General features: G+C 35.9%; 1 protein-coding gene across 1 annotated transcript in view; it reads right to left on the reverse strand.

The window, feature by feature from the left end:
• ELOC (elongin C) overlaps nucleotides 1-9,415 on the reverse strand; it is a 90,155-nt gene extending 80,740 nt beyond the window's left edge. The window contains exon 1 of the mRNA XM_007486949.3: nucleotides 9,121-9,415. The gene's annotated coding sequence lies outside the window, so the exon portion shown is untranslated. The remainder of the gene's footprint in view (nucleotides 1-9,120) is intronic.
• Nucleotides 9,416-10,743: the final 1,328 nt, after the last annotated feature.

The raw sequence follows: 10,743 nt of genomic DNA on the forward strand, positions 1-10,743 counted from the left end.
ACCCAGGCCTGGACTCACATTCGGATGTCAGATGGTTCAGGATCACCAGAAACTGCAATAGATAAAACAGCTCAGCAAACAAGCAGCAGGGCAGCCAGACAGGACTGCAAGACAGGCTAGGGAATTCAGGGTAGTAAAGGGTAGTATCAGCCACTAAGGAAAAGCAGCCTGTCTCTCCAGGTCAAAACCAGAGAAAGAGCCCTAAACCTCAGTTAAGTGTCTCTCCCTTACCTTCCCATTCTAGAATTCTCTCCCTCTTAGTCTCATGCCTCTGCAACTTGCTCTAACCCTCTCTTCCTTATAACCATATATACACATTATCTCTTTCTCTCTAATCTATAATTGCTTTTTTATTATTGATCTCAGTCCCTCAATTGTATTTAGATAACATCTCATATTACACACACACATATATATACACTTTATTATATATACACTAAATCTCTCTCCATAACATATATTGGTGTATGTGTATATGTGTATATTCATGTGTAAGGGATGAACTCTTTAGTTCATCGCTTTGCTTTAAAATAATTATTTACATTTATCAGGATAAGACTAGGCAAAAAAGTACTTCCAAACTATTTGCCTTTTTCTACAAACTGTAACTTGTGGCCTAGAATGTCCAGTTACAGAAGTACTATAAATCTGGAAGATCATATAGGTCTCTGGGCAGTTCACCATAGCGGAAAGCTCTCTAACCCTCCCTCAGTCAAATTCATACCTCCTTCTGGAAGCCCAAGAGGATTCAGAAAAAAAAAAAAACTTAGCTTCTCCTGACCACATCTTCTAGGTATATTTTTTGCTTATATTTATTTCTGGTTATGAGAACTTCGTGATTTTTAAAAAATATTACTTTGATATTAGTTAAAAATTTTTTTACACGTGAAAACAGACTTGTGTCTTCTTTTTATATCAAAACATGAATTGTGAAAGTGAATGAAAGTGAAGGACATACGGTCAGCAACATGGCTCAGTGGATGGAAAGTCAGGCCTGGAGATAAGAGGTCCTGGTTCAAATATGGCCTCAGATACTTTCTAGGTGGGCAAGTCACTTAATCTCAATTGTTTGGTCCTTATCACTCTTCTGCCTTGGAAACAATACTTAATATGATCTAAGACAGAAGGGAAGGATTAAAAAAAAAAGAAAATGAAACCTATATACAGAGTCACAAACTAGTAGTATTATGAACTTAATATTAAACATCAATATAAGTAATTGGAAATGCTTTATAACTTGGGCATGGTGGGCAGAACTACATTTCTATACACCGCACAAAATAAGATAGAGCGTATCATCAGAATGTGATGTATGACTTGAAAAAAGTCAATGTACTCCCTCTAGTAATGCAGATGACAACCCTCCCACATGATTATTCTCCATATTCTCCTGTAAATATGTGACAATGGGTCCATGCAACATATTTGGCAGAAGCATGTAGCTCAGAGGTGTCCTGAGCCATATTGCCCAAATACTCCTGAATGAAGCTAGACTAGATTAAAAAGGAATTGGGAAAAAAAGGGAATTGGGAAAGATTAGCCAAAATGAATCAAGATACAATAAAATTTAATATTACATTTTAAAACTATGTCATGGGTCACAAGCAACCTTATGTAGGGACTGGTGGCTCTGTTGCTATTTGAGTTTGACTCCATTGGTCTAGACCTCCTGACATTTTGTAGACACAAATGGAACAAATAAAAAGCTATGTGATCTTTCACTTATGTAAAGTGACCAGCCTTTTTTCAAAAATAAAATTATTTTTTCATTCATTTTGCCTCATGTCATTATGGTATATGCTGTTTTCCTGCATCTGCTTAAAAAAAAAAAACAGTTTATTTCATGAAGATTTTTCCAGATTGAAAAAAATGTTTTTCATGCTGGCTTGAATTCCATTATAGTTTTCTATTTGGCTGTGATCAACCAGAACACCACTATTTTGAGACGTAAAGGCACAAGTAGTCAGACAACCAGTAAGTATCAGAGGCCTGATTTAAACGCAAATCTTTCTGCCTCCAAGGCTGTCCCTTTATTCATTACACCGAGTGGCTTTTTGGTATCCCATGGCATAAATGGTCCTTTTTTTTGATCTGTGCCCAGGATGGAGAGCTCCCAGTATAGAAACTCCCTTCAGTTACGGATATATGTCATCTATAACTTAGGACAGAGTTGTTGGGATGGACTGGGGCGGGGGGAGAGGTTAGAAATGACAGGTGAGTTAACTCTTGATTAGTCTGTTAGTATTTGTCAGACAGGATCTGAATACAAGTCTTCCTGTCTCCATGACCCGCCCTCTACCATTATTGTTCCTCATTTTTGTACCATACATTTTTGCCATAACTTAAGTAATGTAGGTCCTGTTGCTAGACATTTAATGTTATTTCCAGGTTTTTGTGATGACAAATAGTGCTGCTATATCCACCTTTTAAAAGATAGTTCCTTACTTTTTTTAAACTTTACCTCCCATCTTAGAATCAATACTGTATATTGGTTCCAAGGCAGAAAAGGGGTAAGGGCTAGGCAATGGGGTCAAGTGACTTGCCCAGGGTCACACAACTAGGAAGTGTCTAAGGTCACATTTGAACCCAGGACCTCCTCTCTCTAGGCTTGACTCTGTATCCACTGAGTCACCTAGCTGCCCAAAAGATAGTTTTCATACACACAAACACACACACACACACACATACACACACACACACCCCACTTTCACATATACTCCCAACAATAGGATTTTTGGGTTAAAGAGCATGATTTATTTTTGATACTGTAACATTGTCAGATTAGTTTTAAAAAAATCCTATAACATAATAAGTATGCCATTTTGTGAGAAGCAAATAATGGTCCCCTTTTTGGTTATTTTAATTTTGGATCTCTTTAAATGTCAATGAGATGGGGAATTTTTTTCAAGTGATAATTAACCATCTATTTTCTCTTTTGAAAAGTGCCTATTCATATCCTTTGTCCATTTATTCACTGTAGAGAGAGGATTAAATTTTAGTGGTTCCTTATATATTTTTGAGATCAAGTTTTTTTCATGTTTTATTTGCTATAATCCCCGATCCACCCCCCACCCCACCATTTCTGTTCCTTTAGTACCGAAGGCCTTTTCTGATCTTATTGACATCCCTCCAACTGCTCTTCCAATGAATTTTGTATTTACTTATATGCATAGCCTTTGCTTCCCTGGAAAGAATGCAAATTCCTTGGGATTAGATTCTATTTCATTTCTGTCTTTGTATCCTCCATGGTTGGGCACAGTACTGAGCACATGGTGCTGGCTATCTCCTATAAACTGGTATAGACTGGGCATTCACTTTTTTATTTTTTTATTTTAAATTATTTTAAATTATTATTTTTAATCCTTACCTTCTGTCTTGGAGTCAATACTCCAAGGCAGAAGAGTGGTAAGGGCTAGGCAATGGGGGTTAAGTGACTTGCCCAGGTTCACACAGCTGGGAAGTGTCTGAGGCCAGATTTGAACCTAAGACCTCCCATCTCTAGTCCTGGCTCTCAATCCACTGAGTCACCCAGCTGCCCCCTAGGGCTGGGCATTCTTAATTATTGCTTGCTGACTTATTGATTATGCATCATTTATTTTATGAAATCAAGCATCTCTTATCCCTGACAACTATTTTTATTTGTTTAATAGAGAATTTTCTTTTTCTTCTACTATTAAATGCCAGTTTCCATTAAAAAAATTTTCTAAATAGTTCTTTTGCCTTCCTTTCTTAGGTATCTTCTTGTATGGTTTTCAGTATAGTTTTTTCATGCATCTTGTTGCTATTATTATTTTCATAACTATCCAAGTCTGACATTTCACTTCAGTGCTTCCTACTTCATCCCACATCTTCAAAAAAATATCTTGTCTCAAAGAACATTTGCACTTGGGGATTTTCCTTATTCTTAAAAAAATACCACATCTAGGATCTTTTCCAAGTATGCATGTTCTGCCCTTGTCCCCGTTTCTTACTTCCCTTTTTGAATCAATCTCTCAATTCTGCACCGAGTTGTAGTCAGTTCCTTGCTGAACTATAAACTGTCAAAAGCAAACACAAATAAGCAAAAAATATGCATTGAAATATTAACTAGGGGGCAGCTGGGTAGCTCAGTGGATTGAGAGCCAGGTCTAGAGATGGGAGAGGTCCTAGGTTCAAATCTGGCCTCAGACACTTCCCAGCTGTGTGACCCTGGGCAAGTCACTTGGCCCCCATTGCCTAGCCCTTACCACTCTTCTGCCTTGGAGCCAATACACAGTATTGACTCCAAGACGGAAGGTAAGGGTTTAAAAAAAAAGAAATATTAACTAATCTGTAGCCAGTAGGCTGTGGATCTAGCACAAATTATTTTTAAATTATAGACTGATCTTTTTTTTTTCTTCTCTCTTGTGAATGACTAGAGTGACAAATGGAGGAGAAATCTGCTCTTTCACCTTCCTTTCTTTAACTCCTCCCTTACAACAAAATCCAAACATTCTACCAAAAATTTGGGGAAAAGCAATGAAGTCACTTATTCTTGTTCTGTTCATGTGCCTTTGCTGTCTTCATTTTAGTTTCTTTCCTTATAAAATATAGCAATAAAGTAAGGCGGTTATTAGGTCTGTAAAAATAAATAAATGCATATATATATATTCTGAGGGAATGACTCAGGCTGACATGATAGAGACATAAAAATTGCATCTATGAACCAACAAAGCATGGAGACCTCAAAGGTATCATTAGGCCAGAACTGAGCAATTAGAAACTGTGATCCAGATTCATCTCTTAAGCCCCCTTCAGGGTTGAATGGACATAACCTTACAGTTGGAATTTCCTTAAGATCTTCTGTTGGGAAATCTGAAAAGCCCCTGTTTGAATTCTTAGGTTCACCAACAAAAATGTGAAGCATTTCAAATTGTTTTCTTTCATTAGAAAAGTTGAGTTTTAAATTGTCAAATTGAAAATGGAAGAAGGTGGAACTTTCCACTGGAAAATCTCCCTGACCTTTTTGTTGTTGTTAGAACATGGGTTACTTTTCCACTGAAAGGTTTAAGGCACTCTAAGAACTTTAAAAATTATGTTGTATATGGAAATATGTTTTGTATGATAATACATGTAGAACCAAGATTGAGTTGCTTGCCAGTTCTGAGAAGGGGGAAGGAAAGGCAGGGAGAGAGATAATTTGATATTTAACTTGGGAAAACTTATGTGGAAGTTTGTTATTACATGTAATTGGTAAAATAGAATATCTTTATAATTTAAAAATCATTGTAGATCTGAATATTTAGTTACACATATAGGTACATATGTATGTAGTATATATTTACATACATACATTATACACAACATACACATATATGACAAGAGACAGAAGGTTCTGTCCTTTTCACTAACAAGGCCACCGCCCTATTTCAGGCTCTCATCCTTTTCCCCTTGGTCTATTGTAATAATCTCTTAAATAAAGGACTATCCTGCCCCCTCCTCCTCCTTCTAAATCATCTTCTACACAGCTGTCAAAGTGATATTTCTAAGGCAAAATCTGAACATATTCTTGCCTCACTAAAAAAGCTCTAGTATCTGGCTCCCTATTACTTCCAGAATAGAATATAAAACTCTTTTGTTGAGAATTAAAAAAACCTTTTGCAAGAAAATGGCCAAACATGACTCCAGAGGAAGGAGGCTACCCATTTCTAGGAAAATAGCTTGAGGGGCTTAAGATGTAACAAGACACACAGTTTTGGATATGGCCAATGGGGGGATTTGTTTTGCTTGAATATATGCTTTTCTTAAAAGTATTTTTAAAATTAATTAATTTATTTTTTAGAATATTTTCCCACGTAGGTTCTGATCAAGGACACATGTAATACCCAGTGGAATTGAATTAATTATATAATGAAAAAAGGAAAGCAAGCTCTATGTAATGGAGATTCACAGCTTCACGAACAATCTTGTTCTGCTCCACCATGCATATATAAACATTTGTTTTATTTTGTGTTTAAGTCAAGAGTAAAGACCAAATACATCCCTTCATTATGTGGTTCAAACTTCTCTCTCTAGTCTGATTTCACATTATTCTTCTTTACCCATTCATTCCACATTACTTGGTATTCCTCCTACCATCTCTTGCTTCTGGATAGGCAGGTCCCACATCTGCCAGTCTCTCTCACCTCTGTCTAGGAAACCTTCTTACCCTTCACTACTCAGTTTGAACAACTTCCTCTCACGTGAAGCCCTAATACCATCTCTGATCTCTCTACTATTAAGGCTTTTCTCTATTCTTTCCCCAAGTGATAACTTTGTATACATTTTGTATTCATCTTTGTACATATTGTTTCCTTCCCAGAAAAATGCTGACCTTTTGTCCTTGTGTCTCCAGTATCTAGTTCAGTGCTTGGCATAAAAATAGTTATTGATTGATTGAATTCCTTATCTTTTCCTGGCAATTATTGTTGAAAGTGATGAAAAAATGAGAGTTTAAGTGCCTTCCTTCTTTCCTTCCTTCCTTCCTTCCTTCCTTCCTTCCTTCCTTCCTTCCTTCCTTCCTTCCTTCCTTCCTTCCTTCCTTCCTTCCTTCCTTCCTTCCTTCCTTCCTTCCTTCCTTCCTTCCTTCCTTTTTCTTTCTTTCTTTCTTTCTTTCTTTCTTTCTTTCTTTCTTTCTTTCTTTCTTTCTTTCTTTCTTTCTTTCTTTCTTTCTTTCTTTCTTTCTTTCTTTCTTTCTTTCTTTCTTTCTTTCTTCCTTCCCTTCCTCTTCTTCTTCTTCTTCTTTTTCTTTCTTTCTTTCTTTCTTTCTTTCTTTCTTTCTTTCTTTCTTTCTTTCTTTCTTTCTTTCTTTCTTTCTTTCTTTCTTTCTTTCTTTCTTTCTTTCTTTCTTTCTTTCTTTCTTTCTTTCTTTCCTTCCTTCCTTCCCTTCCTCTTCTTCTTCTTTCTTTCTTTCTTTCTTTCTTTCTTTCTTTCTTTCTTTCTTTCTTTCTTTCTTTCTTTCTTTCTTTCTTTCTTTCTTTCTTTCTTTCTTTCTTTCTCTCTCTCTCTCTCTCTCTCTCTCTCTCTCTCTCTTTCTTTCTTTCTTTCTTTCTTTCTTTCTTTCTTTCTTTCTTTCTTTCTTTCTTTCTTTCTTTCTTTCTTTCTTTCTTTCTTTCTTTCTTTCTTTCTTTCTTTCTTTCTTTCTTTCTTTCTTTCTTTCTTTCTTTCTTTCTTTCTTTCTTTCTTTCTTTCTTTCTTTCTTTCTTTCTTTCTTTCTTTCTTTCTTTCTTTCTTTCTTTCTTTCTTTCTTTCTTTCTTTCTTTCCTATCTTGCCTCCAATGTTTACAGTCTGTATGGTTCTAAGCAAATCTCTTAAACTCTCTGAATCTCAGTTTCCTCAATTGTAAAATGAAGGTGTTAGACTATATTACCTCTAGCTCTAAATCAGTGATCTGTGATCTCCACAAACTGGAATGAGCTCCCTCCTCATCACTTCCTCTTAGAATCTTTGACCCCCCTTCAACGTTCAGCTCAAATGCCATGTTCTGCAGGAAGAATTTCTGGTATCTTCCTATCCTCTTGTCTTCTTCAGCGGCAAGTGTCCTCCCTTCTAGAGTTAGCTTATATCTATTCTGTATATATCTTAGCTCTACCATCTTGCATTCACACAAACAGTTTGAGGAACCCAGAGGGTAGGTGCTACATACATGTTCTTTTCAATATTTGAGGAGAGACCTTGAAGGTTATTCTTTTTAGCACAGAGTTGAGAAGTAGAGAGTCTTGTTCAAAGAACAGCAAGAACCTAGGTCACTGGATCACAGAGTATATATAACACTTAACATACCTCATCCTATACTCTGTGATCCTAGCTTCCTTCAAATTCCATTTTAAAATATCAGTTTCTAAAGAAAGCCTTTCCCAATCCCCTCTAATCTCAGTGCTTTTCCTCAGTTGATTATTTCTAACTAATTTGTATATAGGTTGTATTAGTTGTTTGCATGCTGTTTCTCCCATTAGACCATGAGTTCCTTTGGGGGGATGAAGAATTATCCTTTGCTTTTCTTTGTATCCTCAACACTTACCAGGAAAATAATAGGTGCTTAATAAATTTTTATTGATTAGTATATTTCCCATTAATCATCTGTTAGTCGTATTTAGTTAACTTTTAGAAAATGTATGTATGTATTTATTTTTATTCAATGATATTCCATTTTCACATAGATATTTTATTACACATAAAAACAATTTTCAATATATTTTTTTCCAAATTAGAAGATTCAAATTGTCTCCCTCCCTCCCTTCCCCCTCTTGGAGATGATAAGAAATTTAATATGGATTATACATATTTTATCATGCAAAACAGACTTCCATATTGGTAATTGTTGTAAAAGTATATTTATATGAAACCAAAACCCCCAAATAAAACCATAAATAAAATAATGTGGAAGATAGTATGCTTTGATCTGCATTCTGATCTCAGCAGTTCTTTCTCTTGAGGTGGATAGCACTCTTTGTCATAAATCCTTAAGAATTGTCCCAGATCATTGTATTGCTGAGAGTAGCTAAGTCTTATACAGTCATCCCACAATATTGCTGTGAGTATGTACTGGTTCTGTTTATTTCACTATGCATCAGTTCATGTAGATTTTTCCAGTTTTTTTTTCTGAAATCATCTTGCTTATCATTTTTTATGGTGCAATAGTATTCTGTCAGCAACATATACCATAATTTGTTCAAGCCATTTCCCAATTAATGAACATTCCCCCAATTAATGAACATACCCCACAATTTCCAATTCTTTGCCACCACAAAAAGAGCTGTTATAAATATTTTTTACAAGTAGTTCCTTTCCCTTCTTTTATGAATTCTTTAGTGTACAGACCTAACAGTGGTATTACAGGATCAAAGAGTATGCACAGTTTTATATCCCTTTGGGTATATTTCCAAATTACTCTCCAGAATGGTTGGATTAATTCACAACTCCATGGATAATACATTAGTGTCCCAAAGAAAATTATTAAGAATGCACACTAACAACATCTGTTACAAAACATTACCCCCTCATATCTGAGATATACTCTTCCACAAATACATAGAATATACATGGAGAAGGTGGAGTTCTAATTGGGTATAATGGCAGTAAGGCACCTGTGTGGAAAACAAATGTGGCACAGGGTAACTCACAGTTCCTGTAGGGAGAGGTTCTTTTCTCCCTTTGTAGAGTTCTCATGAAATTCCTCTCCAGTGTAGAGAGCTCTCTGCTGAAACCAGTGCCTGTCTAGAGTCCTTCACTAGTACTTGGTATTGCCACAAGGGGGTCATAGAACTACTTTTCTTCAGGTGACTATCTCTTCAACTCCAGTTGTCTTTGGTATATTTCTCAGTCCCAAAGCAATTGTTTCCATGACTGTTCTTTGGACATTGCTCTTGGTTCTGGTGTATGCTTCTGGTGATGCTACAGCTTTTGCTTGCCAGGCATCCTAGATCATTTGACTCTCATAAGGCGGTTGTCAGGGCAATTTCTTCTTGAGATAGTCATCCCCCTAACATTATGAGATAACACACACACAAGCACAGAGGTAGCCATGTGCTCACAGCTTCCATGGTCAGTTGAGAGACTGGTGAGCCTCTCTTCTCTACTACTACTACAATTCCCTAGGGCATGTCAAAGTAGTCCCACTTCATTAGAAGTCACAAAGAAAACAGCAGAAACTGCAGCTTTCTTGTTCAATCTCTGAGTCATCAGTCCTTTCTGTTTTAGCACTCAATGATAGCATTCTTCATTATCATATGCTCTAATTTCCTGAGTTATTAGGAAAGAAATTTATTATGGAAAGAAATAGACTTACCTCTAAGATTCCACGTGGTCTTGTAAGATTTAAATTAATGTCTAACAACTCCAAGAATTATATTTTATAAAGTTTATTAATAATTACTAGAAGCAAAGGAATAAAAAAGTAATTATCTAACAAAGTAAGACCACATGACTAAATTTTCTTGCCTGTTTAAAAAGCCTGCTCCATCAAAGCTGTGACAGGAAGAGAAGAGAGTGATAAGCAGGGTTACACCAAATTTATACTCTCCCTACATCAGCATGTAATGTGAGAAAGAGAGTGGGGTTCTGGGAATTGTAGTTCTAGGGTACAGATATTAATTTTACAATCTCCCTGTGATCCTTTGGGAGACTAGTTTCCCCAATGGATCATTTAAATCTCTAAGGATCTTCAACTAGAGGTACATACAATATTGTACTTGCTAAGGGGGAGATTACGATAATTTGGGGATAAAGGGGAAATAAAAGAGAAAGAGAACAAAACCAATGATTGCTAGGTGCGTTGACAAAAAGCCAATTAGGGGACAGTTCCCTTTGGCATAAGAGTTTATTTTCAAAATAAATGTGTTCAACTCCTCACAGTTCAATTTCACTACTTCCCAAAGTTCATTCTGGATCATTTGGTTTCTGTAGGCATCTCCATGGTGTCTTCTCCAAACAGTTCATGTTCTGGATTTGGGGAGGTAGCAAGTTTCTTAAACTAAAATTACTCTCAAACAAGAAAAATTTTTATAAAAATATAATTTAAATTAATTATACAATCCCCATGAGGAAGATGTTAACAAACACACAGATCACCCAGGGATACATGGCTGAGTTATGAGGTATGTGAATCAATTGTTAAAAGGATGTCAAAAGCATAAAAAAAACTAGAAGAAAAGAAAAAAAATAAAATTAAATAGTATATAAAATTTCTGAGTAGGCAACAATAAACCTATAACAGGTACTAGAATCAGAGTCTAATAAAGTGATTT

Source organism: Monodelphis domestica, chromosome 3 (genome assembly GCF_027887165.1).
Source record: "Monodelphis domestica isolate mMonDom1 chromosome 3, mMonDom1.pri, whole genome shotgun sequence".
NCBI lineage: Eukaryota > Metazoa > Chordata > Mammalia > Didelphimorphia > Didelphidae > Monodelphis > Monodelphis domestica.